The sequence below is a fragment of the Pithys albifrons genome, chromosome 4 (genome assembly GCF_047495875.1).
Source record: "Pithys albifrons albifrons isolate INPA30051 chromosome 4, PitAlb_v1, whole genome shotgun sequence".
Taxonomy (NCBI): Eukaryota; Metazoa; Chordata; class Aves; order Passeriformes; family Thamnophilidae; genus Pithys; species Pithys albifrons.
In genome coordinates, this window is record NC_092461.1 from 97,313,826 (window position 1) to 97,336,736 (window position 22,911).

At 38.2% G+C, this 22,911-nt stretch overlaps 1 protein-coding gene across 1 annotated transcript in view; it reads left to right on the forward strand.

Annotated features, from left to right (window-relative positions):
- The first annotated feature begins 894 nt into the window (after window positions 1–894).
- CDH12 (cadherin 12) overlaps window positions 895–22,911 on the forward strand; it is a 596,819-nt gene continuing 574,802 nt past the window's right edge. The window contains exon 1 of the mRNA XM_071553154.1: window positions 895–1,159. The gene's annotated coding sequence lies outside the window, so the exon portion shown is untranslated. The remainder of the gene's footprint in view (window positions 1,160–22,911) is intronic.

Sequence of the window (22,911 nt, forward strand, 5' to 3'; positions counted from 1 at the left end):
AGGGTTGTTTTCTGTTCAAAATTTAATTTACGTCTTTTTAAAATGTTTTATTTTTGCAGTAATTCATGTACCATACCTTTAAGTTAGAGAAAGAGGCTCTCAGGCTTAACCTGTTTTACAATAGTTCTTCCCTGCAAGCGAACACCAAGACACAAACAAGAAGGTGACATATTTACTACGAATGTCTAGAAATAAATTTATAAGGGCGTAAAATTAAGGTTATTTCTTCAAATGGAAAGCATTTAATGCCTTAGCCATATCCACTAAATAAATTCCAGGATTGGCCAAAACAAAATTCTCTCTTCTCAAGGTACGTTACTGTAACTGTATTCACACTACTTAAGTTCATTTTTCTTGTTTGATTGTAGCACAGACATGTTTTGTGGTCTGAAATACAGGAAGCCTGTGGGGAAAAAAATGATGATGATATCTGGATGATAGATTGCAGTGTAATTTCTTTGGTGTGGGTTTTTTTTTTGCTATTTGTTGTTTATGTTTTTGATTTGAGTTGGGTTTCTTGGTGATTTTTTTTAAGGGGGAGAGGTTGTTGTTGATTTTGTCATATACTATATCTACTAGATTGCAAGCACATAATTCTCTCAGTCAGCTGATTGCTGTGTCAGATATTTTAGTTTTCTCACTAAATGTTACCCAGCTTTAAAGAGTCCAGGTGCGAATACTTTGGTCAGTCAGAGTTTTTCTTAATGAAAAAAGAAAACAGGAGATTATCTGGAATTGCAAAAGCTCAGGGTGGTTTTCAAGCAAGGGGTTAAAACTACTTTTCACAACTAACAAAATTTCAAATGCAGACGGTGTATTTTTGTGGGAGGGGGTTACAGAAAGGGAATCCTCAATACCAATTGGCTGGTCTCTATCAGCTGCAGTTGAGCTCAGGCTGCTGCTGAAGCGCAGGATAGATCTGAAGGGTAAATGTGTAGGGAAGCACAGGGAGGGATTCAGTCCTACCCGAGAAGGGACCCAACCTCTTCCAGTAAGAAAGTGGGTTCTGCCAGCCTTTCCTTCTTGTGAGATCCTTTGTGAATGAAGGGGAATACGAGAAAGGGCAGTTTATTGCTACAGTGATTCAGAGATCGAGGCATTGCTGGTGTGCACACACTGCCGCTGCCGCTGCCGCTGCTGCCGCAGCTCCATGTAGCAGGTAAGGCGGCTTTTTCTGGGAAGGGGGGGGGGAGGAGAGATTGGGATGGCACGGCACTGGCTGGGGCTGTGGTGTGAGGGCTCCTGGAACGCTGCACAAAGGGAAGCTGCCTCCGCGGAGGAGTTGCAGGGGCGCGCGCGAGAAATCTGACCGTGTGCATTAGCAGCCTGTATTCCCTGCTCATCCCGGGTTGGAATCGCAAAACTTCAATAAGTTCTAAACAAAGTATGCGAGTCTGCAGTGCCTAAAGGAAGAGGGAGCAGTGGAGGGAGAGGAAGGAGCTGCACTTTCCCCTTACCGCTTTTGCAGGCGTCCAGCCCTCCACCAGGTCGGGCAGCGGCTCAGAAACACATAGGTACATAGGTGTGGGCGCAACTGCTTCGGTGGTGACGGCTAGAAAGATCCGCGCTGATAAAAAGAAAAATAGTGCGCCAAACTGGGGACTCACATGAGAGGGAAAATAGAGGAGGTGTGAAACTCGTGGGACTAAAAAATGTATTTGCCATAATTTTATGTCCTTCTTCCATTTTTTTAAGTGCTTAGTCCTCTGTGTGTGTGTGAATATGGGGCCCGGGGGATGGAGGGGGGAAGGGGTGGGAAAGAGGGGGGGAAAGCTGGAATTTCTGCAGCATTGACCTTTAAAGTAATAAGGTTCAATTAAAAGGAAGACGGTAAGGAATGTGAATTTGACTTGAAACAACTTTGAAAACACCTGAGCAGCCTCCTCCTTTAGAAAGAAAAAGAAAAAAAAAGAAAGCACTGCAGAAATAATTTAATGGTGAGAAATAAAATTCAGCCCTGACATACAAGATTTTCAAATGTGAGCCATGATTTATCATTACGATGTTTCAAACTGATCTTCTACAAATTAGTCATGTGATGAACAGTATATCATACATCATCTTTATCTAATGGTGAGTTTAGCTCTGAATTACAAATCATGCTACCAGTGTGCCTATAACAGAGATGAGTGAAGATACTTATCTTGAATATTTCACGTAATTTTTGATATGAATGGTTCTGTGGCTTTGGTATTTCAAATAATATTTAATCTAGGTTAAGGAGGATACATGCTTCTTATCTTTTAAATATTCCTGTCAAAGCATGCCGTGGTGTGGTGGTGATAGACTTTGTGTAAATCTGTGTTTACTCAGTGATGGTTAACAGAGTTGTTTTTTGGTTTTTTGGTTTTTTGTTTTTTTTTTTTTTTCCTGTATCTGCAAATATCTATACAGAGCTAAAAAGGATGCTGGATAGCATCAGTGAATGGTTGAGGTTATTGGTAACTTCCCCCCTATATTCAAATTCAAATATAAATAACAAAAAACTAAAAATTCAAGAATACTAAGTATGTCTCATTATAATGTAGCTTTTGCAGTGTATGTGATTGCATTTCAGATACAGAATAAATTAGTATGTTTCCATAAAACCATGCTTTTAGGAAATTCACAAATTTGGCAGAACATCTTTATTTCAGTCTTCTGAATACATTGTTAAACCTATCATTGATCACAGTGTGTTTTGAAGAGGTTTCAAGGCTTCTTACAAAATATTTCCCCAGTCTGAAAGCCAGATGGTTACATTGCAGAAGTCATAAGCAGTTAATTGCTAAAGTGATCTGAGTGCTCCAGAATGTATCAGCATGTAGACCAGAGGCTTCCATTGAGACTGATCAAAGCAGTTACCTGATGTTGCTCTTAGAGATTGGGATCCCTGTGAGAGATGGTAGAGAAAACAAATTGTATTTTAGGGAAGAAAGAAACAAAATTCTTTAATTTGAAAACACTAATTTAAAAAGTAATTTATTTTTCTGTCACATTCTTCGTTTGCTTTATTTGGATTAATTTGTGCCCTTCCCCTCCATTCCCACCCTCCCCCTCCAAAAATGATCTGAATATCAGTATTTGTTCATCCACTGTGTTGGATCTCCCACAATTTATGTTGATAATACACAGACAGAATTCCCTCAAAGTGTTCAATACTTCATATTTTTTTTCCAAATATATAAGAAGAAATAATATTTCAGTTGCAATGACATAGAGAATAGATAACAGAATAGCAAATATAAATGTTATGGCTGTCTTGCTATATGCAGTTTCTCATTTTGTACCCATCAGTTAGAGTTTTGCTCTTCTGAAGACAAAGATGACTAGTAATCACTATTCAGAAGGAAAGCAAATGCTTATTTTGCTTTCTTTCAACCTTAAATAACCAATTAGTTCAATAGTAGTGCTTGAGAAGATTTAAAAAATTTACAGGTTAGCAAATTCCTAAATTGTTTTACCTTAAAGAATTTTTAGACCAACAGCTTTTTCAAGATTAAATTATTTTAAATATTTTGTTGACATCTGTATAATAGGAAAATGTCATGATGGTTTTGTCTTTATTCCCCTTATCTGGATGCTACTACTACATTATCTAAAGGTATATTATAAATGTTACATAAAATGGTACAAAGTTTGTGTTTAAGTAAGTATGTAAACCATTATCAGTTAGAGAAGGGGGTAACTGACATGTAAATATGCAAAGTGGTATTATCAAATTTTCCAAATATTCTTATCATCACCTAAAGCTCAGGTAAACTGCCCTTAATATGCTCAGAGGATCTTTTAGTCTTATATTAACTTTTCTAAACTATTTTGATGTGCACATGCAATGTAAAGTCTTACAGTAAAAGTGAAAAAGTCAAGGTGGAAAATTGCACTGTCTTCATGTAATGAAGTACAGGGGCAAAGGAGTGGGCATACAGGCTTGTATCAGCTGTATATCACAGCTATGGAAGCACATGGTGATACCATCTCACTGGTAGAGAGGAGGCCTTTCCTCACCACATGCCCTACTACAAAATTGGTGCAACACTCATAATTTCCTATGCAATAACTGATTCTAAAATAAACAAACACCCTATCAAAACAAAACAAAAAACCTCCCAAAACAAAAAAAAATATTTGAAGCACAGTTTTCTCACTAGGCATAATATCATAAATATCAACTTTCTTGTGGAGGGTATAAAAAATAATTTCTGCACATACATCATTCTGAAGATGACAGTGCCCACAGGGACATCATATCTTTTGCTCTGGAATATATTGCTTATACTTATGCTTGTAAAGATCATAAGAAAGTGAATGTGCTCATTACATGTCTATTCCTTATTTTCTAGCTATAATTATCTGAAGCTGTTACAGCAAAAAAAAAAAAAAAAGAAAAACCAACAAAAAAAAAATCCAAACCAGAATATATTTTAAGTTTGGACATCATTACTTTAAAAGGTATATTTTCATCATCATTCAATTTCTAACAATATATATCAATTTTTATATAACAATATACAAATTTTATTAAAACCTTTACCTCTATTGCTTATACTTTATTACCAGACAACATAGTTAATAGTATAAATGTGAATATTGTGGGAAATCATTTTGTGATGACAACCTGCATTTTGATTAAGTTACCACAGGTGTCCAATTCACAGTCACAAGGCTTTGAAAAACAATCACATATATGTATTTCTGTTGAGCAACTCTATTTCTGTCTTTTATGAATACAAAACTGTTTTCTGAATCTTTTTTATAATATCAACAAACAGTGATATATATATATATATATATATATATATATATGTGTGTGTGTGTGTGTGTGTGTGTGTGTGTGTGTATTTGTACATGTCGAGAGAAGGGTAACAAAGCTGGTGAAGGGTCTGGAGCACAAGTGTTACAAGGAGCGGCTGAGGGCTAAGCTTGTGTAGTCTGGAGAAAATGGGGCTGAAGGGGGACCTTATTGCTGTCTACAACTACCTGAAAGGAGGTTGTCATGAGATGGGGATTGGTCTTTTCTTCCAGAAAGGACAAGAGGAAATGGACTCAAGTTGCACCGGGGGAGGTTTAGATTGGATATTAGGAAAAAATTCTTCACTGAGAGGGTGATCAGGCATTGAGATAGGCCACCTAGGGAAGTGGTGGAATCACCATCCCTGGATGAGTTCAAAAGGCATGTGGTGAACACAGTAGTACTAAGTTAATGGCTGGAATCAATGATCTTAAAGGTCTCTTCCAACCTTAATGATTCTATTATAAACTATAAATCCAAAGTTAAATATAAACAAATTGATGAGAATTCTGCTGGAGATACTCAACAGCTTGTGAAAGTCTAGAAGAGAAACACAGTTCATTTTTTTGTGTAAATACATAAAGAAAATTATTTCGACAAGATCTAAATTACATTGTTTTAAACCATAAAATATACTGATTTTTTTCAGTATGCTGTGAAGTAGAACAGCCACATTTTAAGATCATTTCCACATGGTCTTTAATTTCTGAGAGTGGATAACTGTGTATTAAAGACTGTTAAAAATAAGAGCCAGGAGAGAAACACTAAACAAACAACAGCAGCAACAACAACAACAACAACAACAACCAACAAAAAAAAGCTGATTAAATATTGTCTTAGTGTCTTTGATTTTTCTTAAGTTAACCAGGGCTTTTCATTCATGTTTTCGGGGAAGAAACTCTAATACCTTTGCACCCCTTCAAATAATATGTACAGAATCAGTATCTTGGTTGGTTTCCAGGATTTTCATTTGCAAAGCACTTTGGGAGATCTTGAATATGAAATCATTATATGAAGCCAAATACTGTTCTGCTTCTAAATGCCTCCATCTAAAGCATTTCTAGGTATATACAAGTTTGGGTGTGTTTATACATAACCTTTAAACAGAGAAGGTTTTATAAGAGTTTTTTAAAAGGGGCACATAATTTGAGGATGTATAGTACATTGAGTTTAAGGTATCACAAAGAAATGAATTATGGTTCATGTTGGCAGTAGAGTTAATAGACAAATGCTACTAAGAAGGCATGTTGTCTGAAATGTTATGTTTTATAACACTGTATTATGAAAATTATCATGTGGTTTTTGGTTTTTCTTAGGCAACTGATTGTTCACTAAAGGCACTGCAATATACCATCTAAGACAAAAGATGGCTCCTCTTTTTTCTGTTCTAGATTTCACTTTTCTAAAAGTCTTTGATGGTGAGGGATTACTAGGGTCTGCTGTGGTACATTCCTTTCTCTCAGTATATTCACTCCTACTGGCCTAAAGTTGGGAACTGTATGATACTTGGAAGTGGTTGTGTCGTAGTATGGAAATAAAGTTGGGTATATTTTCATGTGTGTGTTATTTTGTATTGCGATACTATCAGATGCCACAGAATAAACCTGACAGTGTACTTCCTAAAGTAAAAACTAGGGTAAAAGAATATAGATTCTGTCATCTCTCATTAATACTAGTTGTTTCTCAGAGACTAAGTGTCAGAGAGATGGGTAAGTCTGTAATATTTTTAGGATGCCACTTGGATTCTGCCTAATATTAAGAGATAATTCCCATATATGCCAGCACAGATTTGAAAAGCTGTGTGCTAAAGAAAGTACTCTTTTTCCCTGAGATGTAGTACCAGATATTAATCATCCCTCCTTATAGAAATGCCCACATTGCTATCAAATAAAATAGGGGTAAGACATACTGTCTTAGGCACTTTGTTTTAGCAGATCCTCTGTCCTAATTTCATTTTTCTTTATTGTTTTATCTTGACTGATTTGTTTTTTTCTATTCAGTGAAACCTGTTGTGAGGGATGTTGATAGGACTGCTGCTAAATACCAGGAAGGGATTGCTTTTCCCTGAAAGAGCAAGTAGACTTTGTTATAAATTGTTATACCTACGTCCTTTTTTGAAATCGTGTATCAAATATTTTGCTTTCTTTTTTTGCTTTGCACTGTGTTTCTTCTCTGCTTTCGGTATAGAGATTCTTACTGTCTACAGCAAAATTTAGTTATAAACTGACTTTTGAGATGCCTTAACCACTGCTTCAAAGGAGACGCTTCTCTTGTACTTATTGTCTTTTAGTTCTCACTGTCCTTACCAAATGACTGATTCTTTCCCAGACATCTGTCCTCTGATAGCAGAGTCGGAGGTGGTAGACTATGCATTGCCTTCACCCACAGAAGCAATTTCTTTTTTCAGTTCTGTTTTGTGCATTGTGTTTTATAAACCATCGAAAACTTTGACAACAGCATGAAATACAATGGGATTTATGTGGAAATAGAAATGAAGCTTGAAAATTACTCACCTGAAGTAAAGCACTTCAAAATAATAAAATTGTTTCATGAACAATGTGTTAATGATCGGATGGATTGAACTACATAATAAAAAATGATTGTAGATACAGTAATAATATTACTTGGCTTGAAATACTTAGGTAGAAATGAAGTAAAAGTTAAATAAAGCTTCAACTTTCCTGTCATTGATGGAAATAGCCCTGGTTCTGGTCTTTGTCAGAGAAATAAAGCTGGATGATTCCCTGAAGAGACAGCTCAATGAACAGGCATGACAGGCTTGATTCATCAGCATCTTTCATGTTGCATTCGAGTAGTAATTACTTATTCCTGTAGAAATATGCTTCAGTTTATGTTCATCCTAGCCTCTTTGTGAGCGTAGAGTAGGAATAAAGCTAACTTAACTTTGACTGGAGACTCCCTCAGTCACAAAGATGGTACTGTTCTGTTACTGGGAAATAGTAGGCCTTTGGCCAGGCAGAGAGTATGGCTACCATGTGGCTGCCCTTCTCATTATATACCTGCTAGTAGTGTTTCTTTTGGAAGCTGTTGTTAGTAAGACTTAAAGAAGCCCTGAAACTGCACCGTGGATTTCCTTGAAAATGGCCCAGCAGTCAGCAGAACTCCTTGGATATAACCCTCTTCCTTCAGCTTGCAGTCTTTATCAGAATGCATTTTCCTATGAAATTTTTGCTGTCTGACATTTGCACTTGATTGGTCTGATATACAAAAATGAGGAATTAATTAAGCGCTAATTAATAGTTACATGTGAACTTTCATAGATTCACCTAAAATGTAAGGCATAGCCTTGGATGACTTTGGTTTGATACCAGATTGCCACTTTCTCACTACCTGTCTTTCCACAATCTGAATTTCTAACCCATATTTTAGGTCAAAGATTTGACCTTCCGATCTTGTATTTTCTCTCTCTAACCACTCATAAATATCAGCTAAGCTACTTGACGTCTAAAGCTCTGATTTTGGCTCATGATCAGAAGTAGTATTTTCACACACAAACAGTTCTGCAAGTGAAACTAAAGAAAGCCACTTTGTGACTCAAAACCACACCAGATTTCAAGGACTTAATTTAATAAGTATTTTCATAGAAACAGATATCTTGTTCCAGTGCATAAAACCTGTAATAGCCACCCAAACCAGGCAGAGAGAAGAGTGCCTGTATTTTTCTAATAGCTGGTCTGGAAGGTGTTTCAAATATCTTTCTGTGTTTAAAAGACAGACATATTCAATGACATGCCACTTAATAAACATGCATTTTATCATATGCAAATTCAAAATTCTTTCAGATTGTGTCTTCGTGTCTCAAAAACTGGGTTTTTACATGGTTGAATTTTGCTAAGACATGAAAACTGGGTGCATTCAACATGTGCAAAGTTGGCCAAAGGTTGTTTTTGACTGCACATGAGATGGCTTTCTGGTGTATGTAAATAGATGTAACAGCAGTGAGGTCTATGTAAAATGCACCCTATAACAAATATGATCCAATGCAGACACCATGACTTTACTAAGGGCAAATTGTGACTTACCAGTCTGGTGGCTTTCTGCGATCAACCAGCTGCATCAGTGGAATATGGAAGACTGACTGAAGTAATTTACCTAGGCTTCTGTAAGGCCTTTGACATGGTCATATGACATCCTTATCTCCAGTCTGGAGAGAGATGAACTTGAAAAGTGGATAAGGAATTGGCTGGATGGATGCAGCCAGAGAGCTGTGGTCAATGACTCTGTCCAGGTGGAGGCTGGTGATGAGTGATGTCCTTCAGAGCTCTTGGGACAAGTGCTCTTTAATATCTTGATCATTGACATAAACAGTGATATTAAGTGCATGCTCAGCAAGTTTGCAGATGACACAAACCTTAATGGAGTGGTTGACACACCTGATAGACAGGATGCCATCTAGGCAGTCCTCGGCAAGCTCAAGAAGTGGGCCCATGAGAACCTTATGAGGTTCAACAAGTCCAAGTGCAAGGTGCTGCACCTGGGTCGAGGCAATCCCAAACACAAGAACAGAGTGGGAGATGAACTTACCCAAAGCAGCCCAGTGGAGAAGGACTTGGGCTTTTGATAGGTGAAAATGCCAACATGACATGGCAGTTTCTGCGTGCAGCCTAGAAAGTGAACTGCATCTTGGGCCACACCAAAAAGAAGTGTGGTCAGCAGGTCAAGGGAGGTGATTGTCTCCCTCTACTTTGTGTTTGTGAAACCCCACTTGGAGTACTGTGTCTAGTTGTAGAGTCCTCAGCATAAAAAATACACGGACTTGTTGGAACAGGTCCAGATGAAGGCCACCAAGATGATCAGAGAGCTGGAGCATCTCTCCTATGACAACAAAGTTGGGGTTGTTCAGCCTGGAGAAGACTTTATGGTGACCTTATAGCAGCTTTTCAGTAAAGGGGCATTATAGAAAAGAGGAAGAGCAACCTTTTAGATGCACAGATGCTGATAGGACAAGATAGAATGTTTTTCAACTATAACATGAAAGATTTAGATTATATGTTAGGAAGAAATGCCTTACTCAGAGAATAGTGAGACAGTGGTATAGGTTGTCCAGAGAAGCTGTGGATGCCCCAACCCTGAAGTGCTCAAGGCTAGGTTGGATGGGTCTTTGAGCAATCTGTTGTAGTGGGTGACACCCTTGCCCATGGCAGGGGTTTGGACCTACATAATTTTTAAGATCCCTTCCAATCCTAAATGTCCTATGTTTCTATGAAGTACTGCTATTCATTCCCTATTTCTTTTGATAGCATAACATCTGTTCTCAGTGACAGGATAAAAAACTAATTCTATCCATTTAAAAACTAACATCAGTAGAAAAGGAAAAAAAAACCTAAATAAACCAAAACACCAAAATTTTGCTAAGGTTGGATTCTGAAAGCTCATCCAGATAGTCCAGGAGACAATAACAAACTTTTCAGGTCAATGTAACAATTGTTTCTACAGTGTGTAATTAAAAAAAAAAAGAAAAAAAAAAGATTTCACAAACAGTATGAGTTGGAAGAGACCCACAAGGATCACCAAGTCCAACTCTTAAGAGAATGGTCCATATGGGAATTGAACTCAGGGACCTTGGTGTTGTTACCACCATGCTCTAAGCAACTGAGCTAATCTCAGGATTCAGTGTCAGTGTTATTTGCTTGGCTGTGACAGAGAAAAAGAAGATCAGAGCATAGATTGCAGCTTTTTTGTCTTGTATTCCTAAGTCTTGTCATAAGCAGTGGTGTTCATTTCTATATGCTCTTTCCTAATTTATTAGTTGCCCTTTTATACTGAGAGAATGTGTTTTTATTCAATCACTAGAAAACAGAAATCAAGAAGAACAAGTCCTCAGTGGCTTGCATCCAACCCTAACAGTTTAAGGGTAAACAACTTGTACCTGTAGAAGTTGGTATGCTATCTAGACTTTATAGACAATCATAGATATCATGTGGGAGGTTCCAGAAATACAAGTGTAAATCAGACTTCAAAATTAAAGGATGGCCTGATACAGTAGCTTACTCAAGTGCAAAAGCTATGTGTAGTTCATGGGGACTTTGTTACCATGCACAGGAAAGTATTTCACTGGATTTGGTTCCCAAGGCTGTAGAGTTAACTGAATTGTTTAAACATTAATGTTACTGTCCTTCTTGAAGCCATGTGTGGAGAAAAAAAAACAAAACAAATATGATTATACTTGGCCCTTGTCAGTAAAAACAGTATGCCCCAGTGAATTTCAGCCAAGCAGGTGAAAGTGTCAGAGGATCTTGAGGAAGTATAAAGAAATGAGTATATAATTTGAGTATAAAGAGCAAAGTGTGTCCCAACAAAGAAAATTGCAAAACAGTACATATAGCAATATTTAGTGTCTTATTCTGGTAAACATTTAGGAATGCAACCAAAGCTATTCTATGTGGATGTCCTGGAATTCACAAAAAGTGCAATAAGACAACTCCTTAAAACACCTTACACATTCAAAGAACAGCTATTTAGCAGAGTCATAAGGGAAGTAGTCACAGATATTTTTTAATTTTTCAAGGTGAAAGTGAAGAAAGTGGAAGCTGATCATCAGTCCTAATTAGAAAAAAAATAAAAGTGTCTTCAGGTGGTTACAAATTTCTCATTATTTAGCAAGTGCTGCTGCAGATGTTCCTCCTAAATTACCTATGCAGATCCTGGAGAAGACCTCTTCCTCTAAACTGTAAGCCCATTCCCACCTTTGTCAGGCAAAATGGGTTTGCTAGCTTATAATGATATGCTTAATAGACTCATTTATTTACTCCCTTTTTTTTTTGCAAAGACTCGCTATAAACTTTATAGCTGTTAGGATAATATTTTTAAAGAAATATGTAATTCTTGATTTAAACTTTATTTCAGAAATATTTAAGATTCCTTCTGTATTTATGATTCAGTAGTCTCAAAGGATGATGTCCATAATTCCTTGTTGCATCCATAATTAAATAAAGCTGCCAGGATGCAGTGAAAAAAGGAACAGGGTGGGAGTCTTTGAAAGATTTATCTTAACTGGTTTTGAAGCTCAGTCCTGTTATCTAAACTGAACACTTAAGAACTGGTGTTAAGACCTGCACTATGCAAAATCCAGAGTTCCTAAAGTAGCAATTAATTGGCTTAACATTGAAAACTTCCTATGCTGAATTCTGAAGCTTTTTTCTGAAGTGCAATGCTAATTTGTTGTGTAGTGCTGATTCAGATTAACTGTAAGTGCATCAGTTTTCACACAGTACCAGTCTTAGCTCCCTGCACTACAAAGTTTGTGAGAAATAAAAAAATGAAGTTTGTGATTATTTTCTTCCATTTTTAAGACAAAACTAAAATTCAGACACATGAAAATAATTTTCTACATATGTGCAAATAACTATGTTTCAGTGCAGTGTTTTAGTTATTCTTGTTTAAATCTTAGGTTTTCCCTTCCTTGCTACCTATCCTTTAAGAGCAGACTTAGAATCTCAGTTATACTTGGGCTCTATGCCCTAATAGAATATAAGACCTTGGAGCATTAACAAATCTCTCAGCTTTTAAATGGACTGTGACCTATTCATTTACAGGGCTACTTCAATAAAGCAATAGCTCTCTTAGGTTAATGATGGATCATGGTGTGATTCGATTTGCAGAGTGCAGACTTGCCCATTATCCCCTAATGTTTGTATGGGTCATGTTATCACATCCAAATAATGATTCGTGCCACCCCTTGTTCCTGAAGATACCACAGTGATTGCAGGAAAGCTCAGCATGCTAGTACACAAAGCCTTTAGGGTTCTGTTGGCTGCTATTGAATTCTTATTTCTGGCTAGAGCATGATAAAGCAGGAAAGTCTCAGGTTTCTCTGTGACTGTCACACCTTCCTCTTGTGATTCAATTGGCCATCTGGCTGAGCAGACGGGCTGGACATTTGCAGAAATCAGATCTATCTCTCCCTGTCTTTTGATTCTTGCATTTTCCTTTCTTTTTGGTTAGGAAAGTTAGCTGACCCTGACCTGATGTGACAGATTATTTGCAAGTCAAGAGCAAGGTTTGTTTATTGTTTTTCCCCCTAACAGCTTGAGTATCTAACATGAAGATGGAGCAATTTCCAACAGGAAAGGAAACATCAATATTTTTCTCCTCCTATAGTTATCACCCAGGAGAAACTCAGGCAGATAGCCAAATGGAGAAGGGAAAAACAGGATATGTTTTCTAGTTGTGAATACACTGCAAGTACCAACATAATTTCTTTTTCTGGTGCTGCCACATTATCGTTTACACTTAAAGATTGTCATCCCTCAAGCACAGTAATTCAAAACAGTCTAAGTGATAGGATAAGAAGGGACATTTTTACTGTGATTGTAAATGTTTGCACGATGCTCTTAAGGTTTACTTTTACTTCCCATTTTGAGGGATGATCTAGATTTTCTCACCACTGTGTTTTTGCTGAGTGGCCTTCGGGCTGCTTACTGGTCCAGCTGCTGACAAACACTGAATCATGTTAAATGCATTCAATGAAACTGTCATAAACCTCACTAGCACTGAACTCTCCTAAACATAAACCATTCCTAGTTAATATATAGTACAGCTAAAACATGAATGGATAGAGGAATACTTTCCTTATATTATTTTTTTACCAAAAAAGCAAAATCAAAACCAAAACCAACCCAAAACTTATGGAAGTAGAAAAAATGACCTTTGTGTGCTACCAGCTTCACAGGAAACCTAGATACAGAAGAAATTGCCATAAGAAATAGTTTTGTTCTTCAAGTGAATTAGTTCTGTTATAGCTGAATTTAAAGATTCTCCAGCAGCTCCTGTCACTAAGGAGCGATAATAGCTTCACTCAGTTAAAGAACACTTCTAAGGAAAGCCACTGATAGTGAAAAAAATCTAAATTGAAAGCACCAGTTGACATTGTTTTTTTCACTTTATCTGCTTCTAGACAATGACATAGTCATACTCAACAGTGACAAGTAGTGATGAAATATTTAAAAATACACTTCTTTTTAACGCTTCCAACTTCTCACCCAGCCATAAAAACATTTTCTAAAGAGTTTGAATACTATAAAAGGAGTCTGTTGTTTAAATCAGACATTAGAAATAGAATTTTGATTGAAATAATGTTAGTGTGTTGTTCTGTTGGCATAGAATAAGGTTAAAATATGGGCACTTAGAATAAATGAGTGAAGCCTTTTCATATATTTGGCTCTCATGCAGCATTTTTTTTCTGCTTTAAAAGTATAATATAAGAATCTCCCCAGAAATAGTGCCAATGATCTCAAAACTGTAAGCAAATTTCACACCTATTTACATTTCCCAGTTGTTTGGTGGTATATACTCACAATCAGATAGTGAAAAGTGGCTTTTGAAATGTGTACTACATTAGAACTCTGAAAAGTTGTATTTTAATTTGCTGAGTTTTGCAGAAAACTTATGACTCAAAAGTCCCTTGTGATAGTTGCCTGAAACATGAATAGAAAGAGATTTTCTTCCTTTCCCCTCCCTTTGCATCAACACTATAATGATTTTTGAGGATCAGTATTATACTCCTCTCTTCTCCGAGGACACCCCCTTGTCGCGGGGGAGAAGCTTGTGTGCCCTCATGAGGTTGAGAGCTATGCTGGAGGTGGTTTGTGCTGCTGGTAGGGTCTCCCATGCCAGACAGGTCTCAGCTGAAGGGTCAGACAAAGTGTGTCCACGGGCAGGATGGGCTCGCTAGCCCTCTGGCAACCATCCTAGGAGAAGGACAACTCCAACCCCAAACCCGGGCAGATGGAGCTCGTTTAGCCCTGTAAGGCCATCCATCTAAGAGAAGGATACTCTAACCAAACCTACGTCCTGAGGTATTCACTGTCACCGTCCAAGCTCGCTCGGTCGTGGCAGATGAACCTTAGGAGTAAAGGGTGGGGCCAGTTCTGCACACGCTGTGCCTCACCTAAAAAATCCATTGCGCAGGCTTGAAGGGTTTACCCACATTGCAAAGCCCTGTAGCGACAGGTGAGGGTGGAAAATGGCAGGTGATAGGAAGCAGCTGGAAGCCGCAGACCCAACCCTGCATGCAGGCGGGTCAGGACATGGGTCATTAGAGACTTGACCCTGGAGATGACAGTCTCTTGAGGCAGCATCCTGAACATTGACATTGCTGCTCTCAGTGAAGTTCATCTTCATGAGGAAGGCAGCCTTAAAGAACATGGTGCTGGCTACACACTCTACTGGTCAGGCAAACCCAAAACCGAAAGACACCTTTCAGGAGTTGGCTTCATGATTAAAAACTCCATTGCCTCCAAACTTGAAAATCTGCAAACAGGTCATTCCCATCGCGTTATGTCCTTACGCCTCCCTCTACACAACAAGCAACATGTTGTTCTTTTTAGCATATATGCCCCAACTCTCCAAGCTGACGCAGCGGAAAAAGACAAATTCTACACAGACCTGCGCCACCTCGCCCAAAATGTTCCTGCAGATGATAAGATCATAATCCTTGATGACTTCAATGCCAGAGTAGGTAAGAATTCTGAAGCCTGGAAAGGAGTCCTGGGCAAGCACGGCGTTGGAAACTGCAATGACAACGGACACCTCCTGCTAGAGTTTTGCGCAGAACGGCAGCTCACCATCACCAACACTATCTTTCAACAGAAAGACAGCCTGAAGACAACCTGGATGCATCCTCGATCCAAGCACTGGCACCTCATTGACTATATCTTAGTACAACAGAGAAATGTCAGTGATGTCCATCATACTCGAGTGATGCCGAGTGCAGAATGTCAAACAGACCACCGCCTTGTGCGCTGCAAACTTAACCTCCACTTCAAGCCCAAACCTAAGAGAGGCGGCATTCCAAGGCGGAGGCTCCAAGTCAGCAATCTGCAAACAGCCACAGTGAGAGACAGCTTCCAGGGAAACCTTCAAACTAGACTTAAAGATAATCCCATAGATCCCTCTCCTGAAGCGCTTTGGCAACATATTAAAATTAGCATCCTGCAGTCCTCTGAAGAGTCCCTAGGATTATCCTCCAAGAAAAACAAAGACTGGTTTGATGAGAACAATCAAGAGATCCAGGAATTGCTGAAGAAGAAGAGAACTGCTCACCAAGCACACCTTGCTCAGCCATCTTGCCATATAAAAAAAGCCGCCTTTCGTCTTGCATGCAGTAAGCTCCAACAGAAACTTCGAGACATCCAGAACAAATGGTGGCTCGACCTAGCAGAAAAGACACAACTATGCGCAGATTTGGGTGACCAAAGAGGATTCTATGAGGCCCTGAAAGCAGTGTACGGACCCACACACCAGGTTCAAAGCCCCCTACTCAGTGCAGATGATCAAACGCTTCTCACAGATAAAACCTCCACCCTGAACCGATGGTCTGAGCACTTTCAGACTCTCTTCAGTGCCAACTGTGTAGTTCAAGGCTCAGCAATTCAGCACATTAGACAACAACCGGTGAAACATGAATTGGATGCAGCCCCTACTATGGGAGAGATACTCAAGGCCAGAACAAAGGTCTCTATGTAACCTTCGTTGACCTCACCAAAGCTTTCGACACTGTGAGCAGAAAAGGCCTGTGGCAGATCTTGGAACGTTTAGGATGTCCCCCCAAGTTCCTCAAAATGATCATCCTGCTATATGAGGATCAGCGTGGACAAGTCAGATATGGCGATGCACTCTCTGAGCCCTTTGCAATAACCAATGGTGTGAAACTAGGTTGCGTTCTTGCACCAACTCTATTCACAATCTTCTTCAGCATGATGCTCCAAAGAGCCACAGCAGACCTCGATGAAGAAAATGGCATCTACATCCGATATCGTACTGATGGAAGCCTATTCAACCTAAGGAGACTGAGGGCTCACACCAAGACCCTGAATCACCTTGTCCATGAGCTGCTTTTTGCTGATGATGCCGCCCTCGTTGCTCACACAGAAGCAGCTCTGCAGCGCTTCACATCCTGCTTTGCAGAGGCTGCTGAGCTTTTTGGGCTGGAAGTCAGCCTGAAGAAGACGGAAGTCCTCTACCAACCTGCACCTCAGGAAGTCTTCCATCATCCTCACATCACCATAGGAAATTCAGAGTTTAAGTCAGTCCAGCAGTTCACCTATCTGGGAAGTATCATTTCCTCAAACGGTAAGATTGACAAAGAGATAGACAACAGGCTGGCAAAGGCATACAGAGCCTTTGGAAAACTCCATAAAAGAGTCTGGTCCAATAAACACCTGAAGAAAAGTACAAAGATCAGTGTCTACAGAGCCATTGTACTGTCTACTCTTTTATATGGGTCTGAATCCTGGGTCATCTACCGCCACCACCTGCAACTTCTCGAACGCTTCCATCAGCGCTGCCTCCATTCAATCCTAAACATCCACTGGTCTGATTACGTGACCAATGTGTCTGTTCTTGAACAGGCAGGGGTCAGCAGTATCGAGGCCATGCTGATGAGAACGCAGCTGGGCTGGGCAGGGCACGTCTCCAGGATGAAGGATCACCCACCGCCTTCCAAAGATTGTGCTCTATGGTGAACTCGCCACCGGCTGCCGCAAGAGAGGAGCCCCGAAGAAGAGACATGAGGACTCCCTGAAACAACATCTCAGCCTTGGCCATATTGACTGCCACCACTGGTCCACTCTGGCCTCCAATCGGGATTCATGGAGACACACCATTCATGATGCTGCTGCTTCCTTTGAGAATGCACGGAGAGTCAGTCTTGAGGAGAAAAGACAACGCAGAAAGAACCGTTCCTTGCCAATGTCACCCAGGGAGACGTTCCACTGTGCCTTTTGTGACCGGACCTGCCTATCCCGTATCGGCCTTTTAGCCACCAGCAGCTTGCAGCAAGCCTGGGTAGTGCCCTTCTCTAATCTTTGTTGGCGAAGCCTGGCCATGATGATTATATTCCTCTGTTTGGGACCTCAAACTCAAGCAATCTTATTTCTCTCCAATTTCCTCCATAGGCATGTCGGAATTATTGAAATTTGAAAGGATATTCAAACTCACCATTTCTAAAGACCAAAATCTAAGGTCATGTGCCCTCCTCCCCAGCTCTTGGGATAAATGATTAAAAAGAAAATCTGGTGTTTTGATTGTATCTAAGAAACATTCAGACTTAGTTTATCATTTGAATACAATGGCCCATCTTTCAAGCTCAACAGACTAAAGCCAGGGAACATGTCACCTATGGGCATTTTTTGCAAGCAAAGCAAAGATTGTCATTGAAACCATAAGCATAGTTTATCTATTACCTACTAATTTTACAGCAGAGTGATTTTTGCAATGAAACTTGAAGATACTTCAAGATTTCAAAGTTTGAGTTAATGCAATAATTGTAGACTAAGGTCACTGCCAGGTATAATGCAAAAGCATGGGATTTTTCAATTTTGTTTTTCTTTTTATCTTTATCTTCAGTATGCAGCTATAATGTGGCATATTTTTATCATTACATCCTATAATTCTTTACATTGGAAACAGTGCAGTGAAAAATATGGACTGAAACAAATGTTGATTTTATTGTTACTTTTCATATAGGCCAGTGGAATCCATCTCTAAAAAGAAGAAATTGTAGATGTCACCACTATGAAATATCTACACAGGAATTTGTGAACTTGTTTACTTATTTACCATGTGAAAATATATACATAGTTAAGACATTATTCTTTTTGTCATCTCTGAGATTATAGAATTAGGGTTTTAATTTTCAAGTCTTGATATTTTAAATTGAAAAAGAAGATCCTTAGAGGAATTCAGGGCCATAACTTGCATTCTAACTCTCAAGGAGGAGCTAAGCCCAGATTTTTTGGGGGGGGTTAAACTAAAGCATTATCTAGAGACTGAACCCAGATGAGAAGCAATGCAAAGGAGGAAATTATGCTTTTTATGTCAAGTGGAAAGTGAAAAGCTTATTCTTTGGAAGCTAACAAATATATCTTGCTTATGTCTTACTTAAATGTCTGTAGACATGTAGATTTACCCCTGTCATGAGTTATGAGAAGCTCATTAGATCCTACTATAAGACAGACCACCTGACAGAAAAAAAAAATCTCTTCTTCTCACAGCCTCTCCCTGAGTGTGCTTTATATCATGTGCCTTTTCCTCTGTGAAACACAGACTTTTCAAACTTTTGTGGATTTACCTTTGAATTATAACATGGGGCTTTCTTATCCAATTAATTTCAAATTACAAAGAAAATGTTTTTGCCTCACATATAATTTAACAGTTCCAAGAAAACCTTGATATCGTGGTATGTTGGTAAAGGGCATAAATAAGAAAGAATAAATGGCCTTATTTTGGTAGCAGTAATGGTTTTCTGATGTATCATTTCACTTCAATTTAATCATTTACTTTTATAATAAATGAGGCTAGTCAGCACTAATGCTATAGGGAATATAAACTTATTTATGTGGATTGGCTTATTTTTGACACTAGACAACTAGTCCTGGTGCCCTTTATAACCATTGTATGTGACAATTTCCTAATTTGAAATTTTTATTCCCCTATCAGAGTTAAGTCACCCAGTTGTAGCAGTAACTATTGGCATGATGAGCTACTTATTTAAAAAGAAAAAAAGAAATTAAAAAAAAAATGTAATCATAAACCCAGGGTGGTTTGAATGTTACCTAATGATACTAGGCAAATGTACAGATGTGATGGTCCAGCTTTCACATGTAGGGAGCTGAAAAGAGAATTACTTTGTGAATTCCTGAGAATGAGTCAGTTTTTCCCCCTTGTGATGAACTGTAGAAACCCTGGGCAAAACCTTCCTGAGGGAAATATTTTTCTAGTAGGAGTTTGATTTTCAGCTGAATAAATAATTTTGCAAACAGAATTGGCTTTCCTAGAGAAGAACTTAAAATGAAAAAAAAAAGGTAGTTGAAACAAAATATTCTGCAGACAAATACATGAAAATGGACAGCTTTTAAGTAATGAATATTGCATGGTGTTGTTGTTGTTGCCTGCCTCATGTGCTCCTTCTCATTGAGAAGCAGAAACACTATTTGCATATTTCCCCACAAAATACTTTATGGCCTTGTCAGTCTTATTCACTAAGGAAGGTGTTGGTCTGTGGAACAGCATGTGGGACACAGTGAATAGGAGCTATTCCACTGGGGAAAAAAAAAAAGAAAGAGCAACGCTATAAATCTGAACTCCCTTGATCAAAGAAATATTCCAATGTTGGTTAAAATTGTATTTTGTATTTTGGCCATTTTTTAAAAGCCGAAAGTTTTCAAGAGCAAATCCCTACATTTGGAACTTCCAAGTGTCTTATTTAATAATTTCTTACTTATGCATTTTGTGCATAAGATTTAAGGCCCCAAAGTAGGTTCATCTGTGGCTCGTGAAGTTAATAATGTGGAAAGTCATGTTTATCCATTTTCTTTATAGAGGTTTTCACCTCTAGTTTATTCAGCACTTAGTTTATTCTATCACTTCACTCCAGATCAAGACTTACAGGAGTACAAGTGACAACACGGACTAAATTGTAGACATTTAAGAGCTTGGAAGAATAATTAGGCTTTAGTTGTTGTCTGACAACCTAAATAATTATCTTAACATCAAGGCCGGGTGCTCTTCTACACTTCATGGAAAGACTGCACGTTGTCTCAGCATTCTTGTAATAGCTATGGCTGATTATTTTCCATATTTCCTTGAGGATATTTATCAGACAGATAGCTTAATGTTGGTACCTTATGATTTCTTGACAGCTGGCCATAAAACCTGATAAATGCTTTTGCCAACAAAGTGGCACGTGGGTTCCAAAAAGAGTCTGCAATTTTTAATAATGTAAATTATTTGATTGATGTGCAGTATGCATTTTAATTACAAAAATAAACGAGGTAGAGGAAATTTGTTACTTCCCCATTCATTATTCCTTAATGAGACTACAACTAATCAGGATTTCTGATTGGCTAAAATGACTTCAGATTTAATTTATGGCACTGACATTACAGACAGATGAAAAGAAAAGCATGAATTATCTCTCACTCAAAAGAGCACAGAAGAACAAGAAAAGAAAACAAGATGAACCCTAAAATACTGTAAACATACACTGTCTGTAATCTGTCAGATTAGTAATTTATTACAGCAAACGAAATATTTCTTTTGTGAAATTACAGAGTACATTTTTTTTCTATATGCAATATTTATGTATATTTTAAGTACTAGAATAGATCAGTACTGCACCTGAGATCAATGCATTTATTTTGATTTTGGCTTCTGTAAAAGCATTTTGCATACTTTACTTGGCATCAAAAGGTGTCAAATAGCCCGTATGAGTGGTGATGATAACACAGCTTTGACACTTCACTGCAGAGTCTGAATGTGGAGTACCAACCTTTATTTAGGTGGATTTTTTTTAATTAAGTCAGTTGTATTTCACCAATCTGTCTTTGTTGTGCTGTCTGTTGTGTGCTTCTACTACCTGCATTGCTGATCCATGCCCTAACTTGTAGATATTAGGAGAAGAAAACAGGTCATAAAGAGAGACTAAATTTTCCTTATGTTTTTGTTCATGCTATATTCTTGCATGGGTGACATCAAGTTTATTTCTATCCCCGTGATACCTGCATGCACATATGAAAAGAACGTATTTGCTTGTTTATGGAATCTGATAACTATACAGGCAAACAGGCCAGGCAGAAAATCCTGATTAGTCAAAGTTAAGTCTTCTGAAGTACTGTCATTGCTTCAACACATTTCGTATGGCCAGGTAGAGGGAACAAGAGATAGGAAGAAAGATGTCAAAGTAGAAGTAAGCACAGTGGTTAGTGGTTAAGGAACACTTTGGAGATGAAAGAAAATAGTTTAAATAACTATTTGCCTTGGATTTAAATCAACTCTCATTTTAAGTACGTAACTCTACCTCCATGTTTTACAGCCTGAGTCTCTCCAAGGAGGTAATCTAAATTTTTATAAAAAATTAAAAGATCATTGCTAGGGACATGAATTGTAAACGACTCAGTAGCACAGTGGGTGGAATACTTACCCACTTTTTCAGAGGCAGGTTGTGTTTCTGTTCTGAATCTAGCCAAGCAGAGTCTTCTAATCTTGGTCTCCCTAAATCTCACTTGAGTTACCCTCTGCAATATTAGTTGGTCTAAAATTTAGCTTCAGGCTCTTTACAGATGATTCAATATTACCTGTGAGGAGTGTTCCCACTTGACATCTCATAAAGTTTGTAATGGACAGAAGATACATTTTAACTACTCGTTCACCCTACTTTTTTAATATATATTTTTTTCTCTAGTGAGTTCTAATCTAGGGGATGTATTTTCAGTGTATTTATTTTCTCTTCTATTAGTCTAGACCCAAAATGCTTCAAGAAAAAAAGGCAGATAGTGAGAAACAGTAATCTGAACATCTGTAATCTTGAATCCAGTCTCACAATGCAAAAACTCTCAACTAAAATTGGCCATTTTATTGACTAAAATATAACCAATTCATTGAAAACGCTTATCTCCTTGTAATAAAGCTACACATGAGAACAGTTGATGTGACTCACTGGGGGCTCAAGCCACAAGGCATCAGGTCATTTTTACTTCTTTTGATTCTATGGCTTGTAATTAAGTAGGTGCAATGCATACAACTGAGTGATGTACAGCCAACCATTGCTTCTTACTGTTTAAATAGCACATAATAATGATCAATTCACCAGTGTGTCATCAACAAGGAATCACTGAAAATGGCAGAAAACTGTGCATTTGTCCCTGTTTCCACTGTAAGATACTTTCTTATCTCCTTTTCTAAGCTGATCTAGTCCGCGATATGTACAGCATCTTTTCTATGTACCTGTGCACAAGGGTGATCTCAGCATACCACTAGTGTCCTTATTATCCCTATTTTTTTTCCTTCCAAGCTTTGGATTGTTTTTTTTAAATTGTTTTTATTTTCTTTTCATATTTAATTTCTTCCAATAATTTCTACCTCTTCTTGTCTTTCTGTATTTTCCTGTCTCTCATTCAAAAGAGGTAATGTAGCTCAGTAATGCTACTGTGTTAGATTTAAGGACCTTCTTCTTCATGCCAAAAAAGCTGGGTCACATCTGCAATAAACAATAGTTCTCAAATGCATCAACTGCAGAGAAAGAAGCCTGAGGCTTTATGTAGCACAAAAAGAGGTGGAATATTTTTGTAGTGATCTCCATTTGCATCATATTTGTATCTTAGTGGAGATCTCCTATTTGA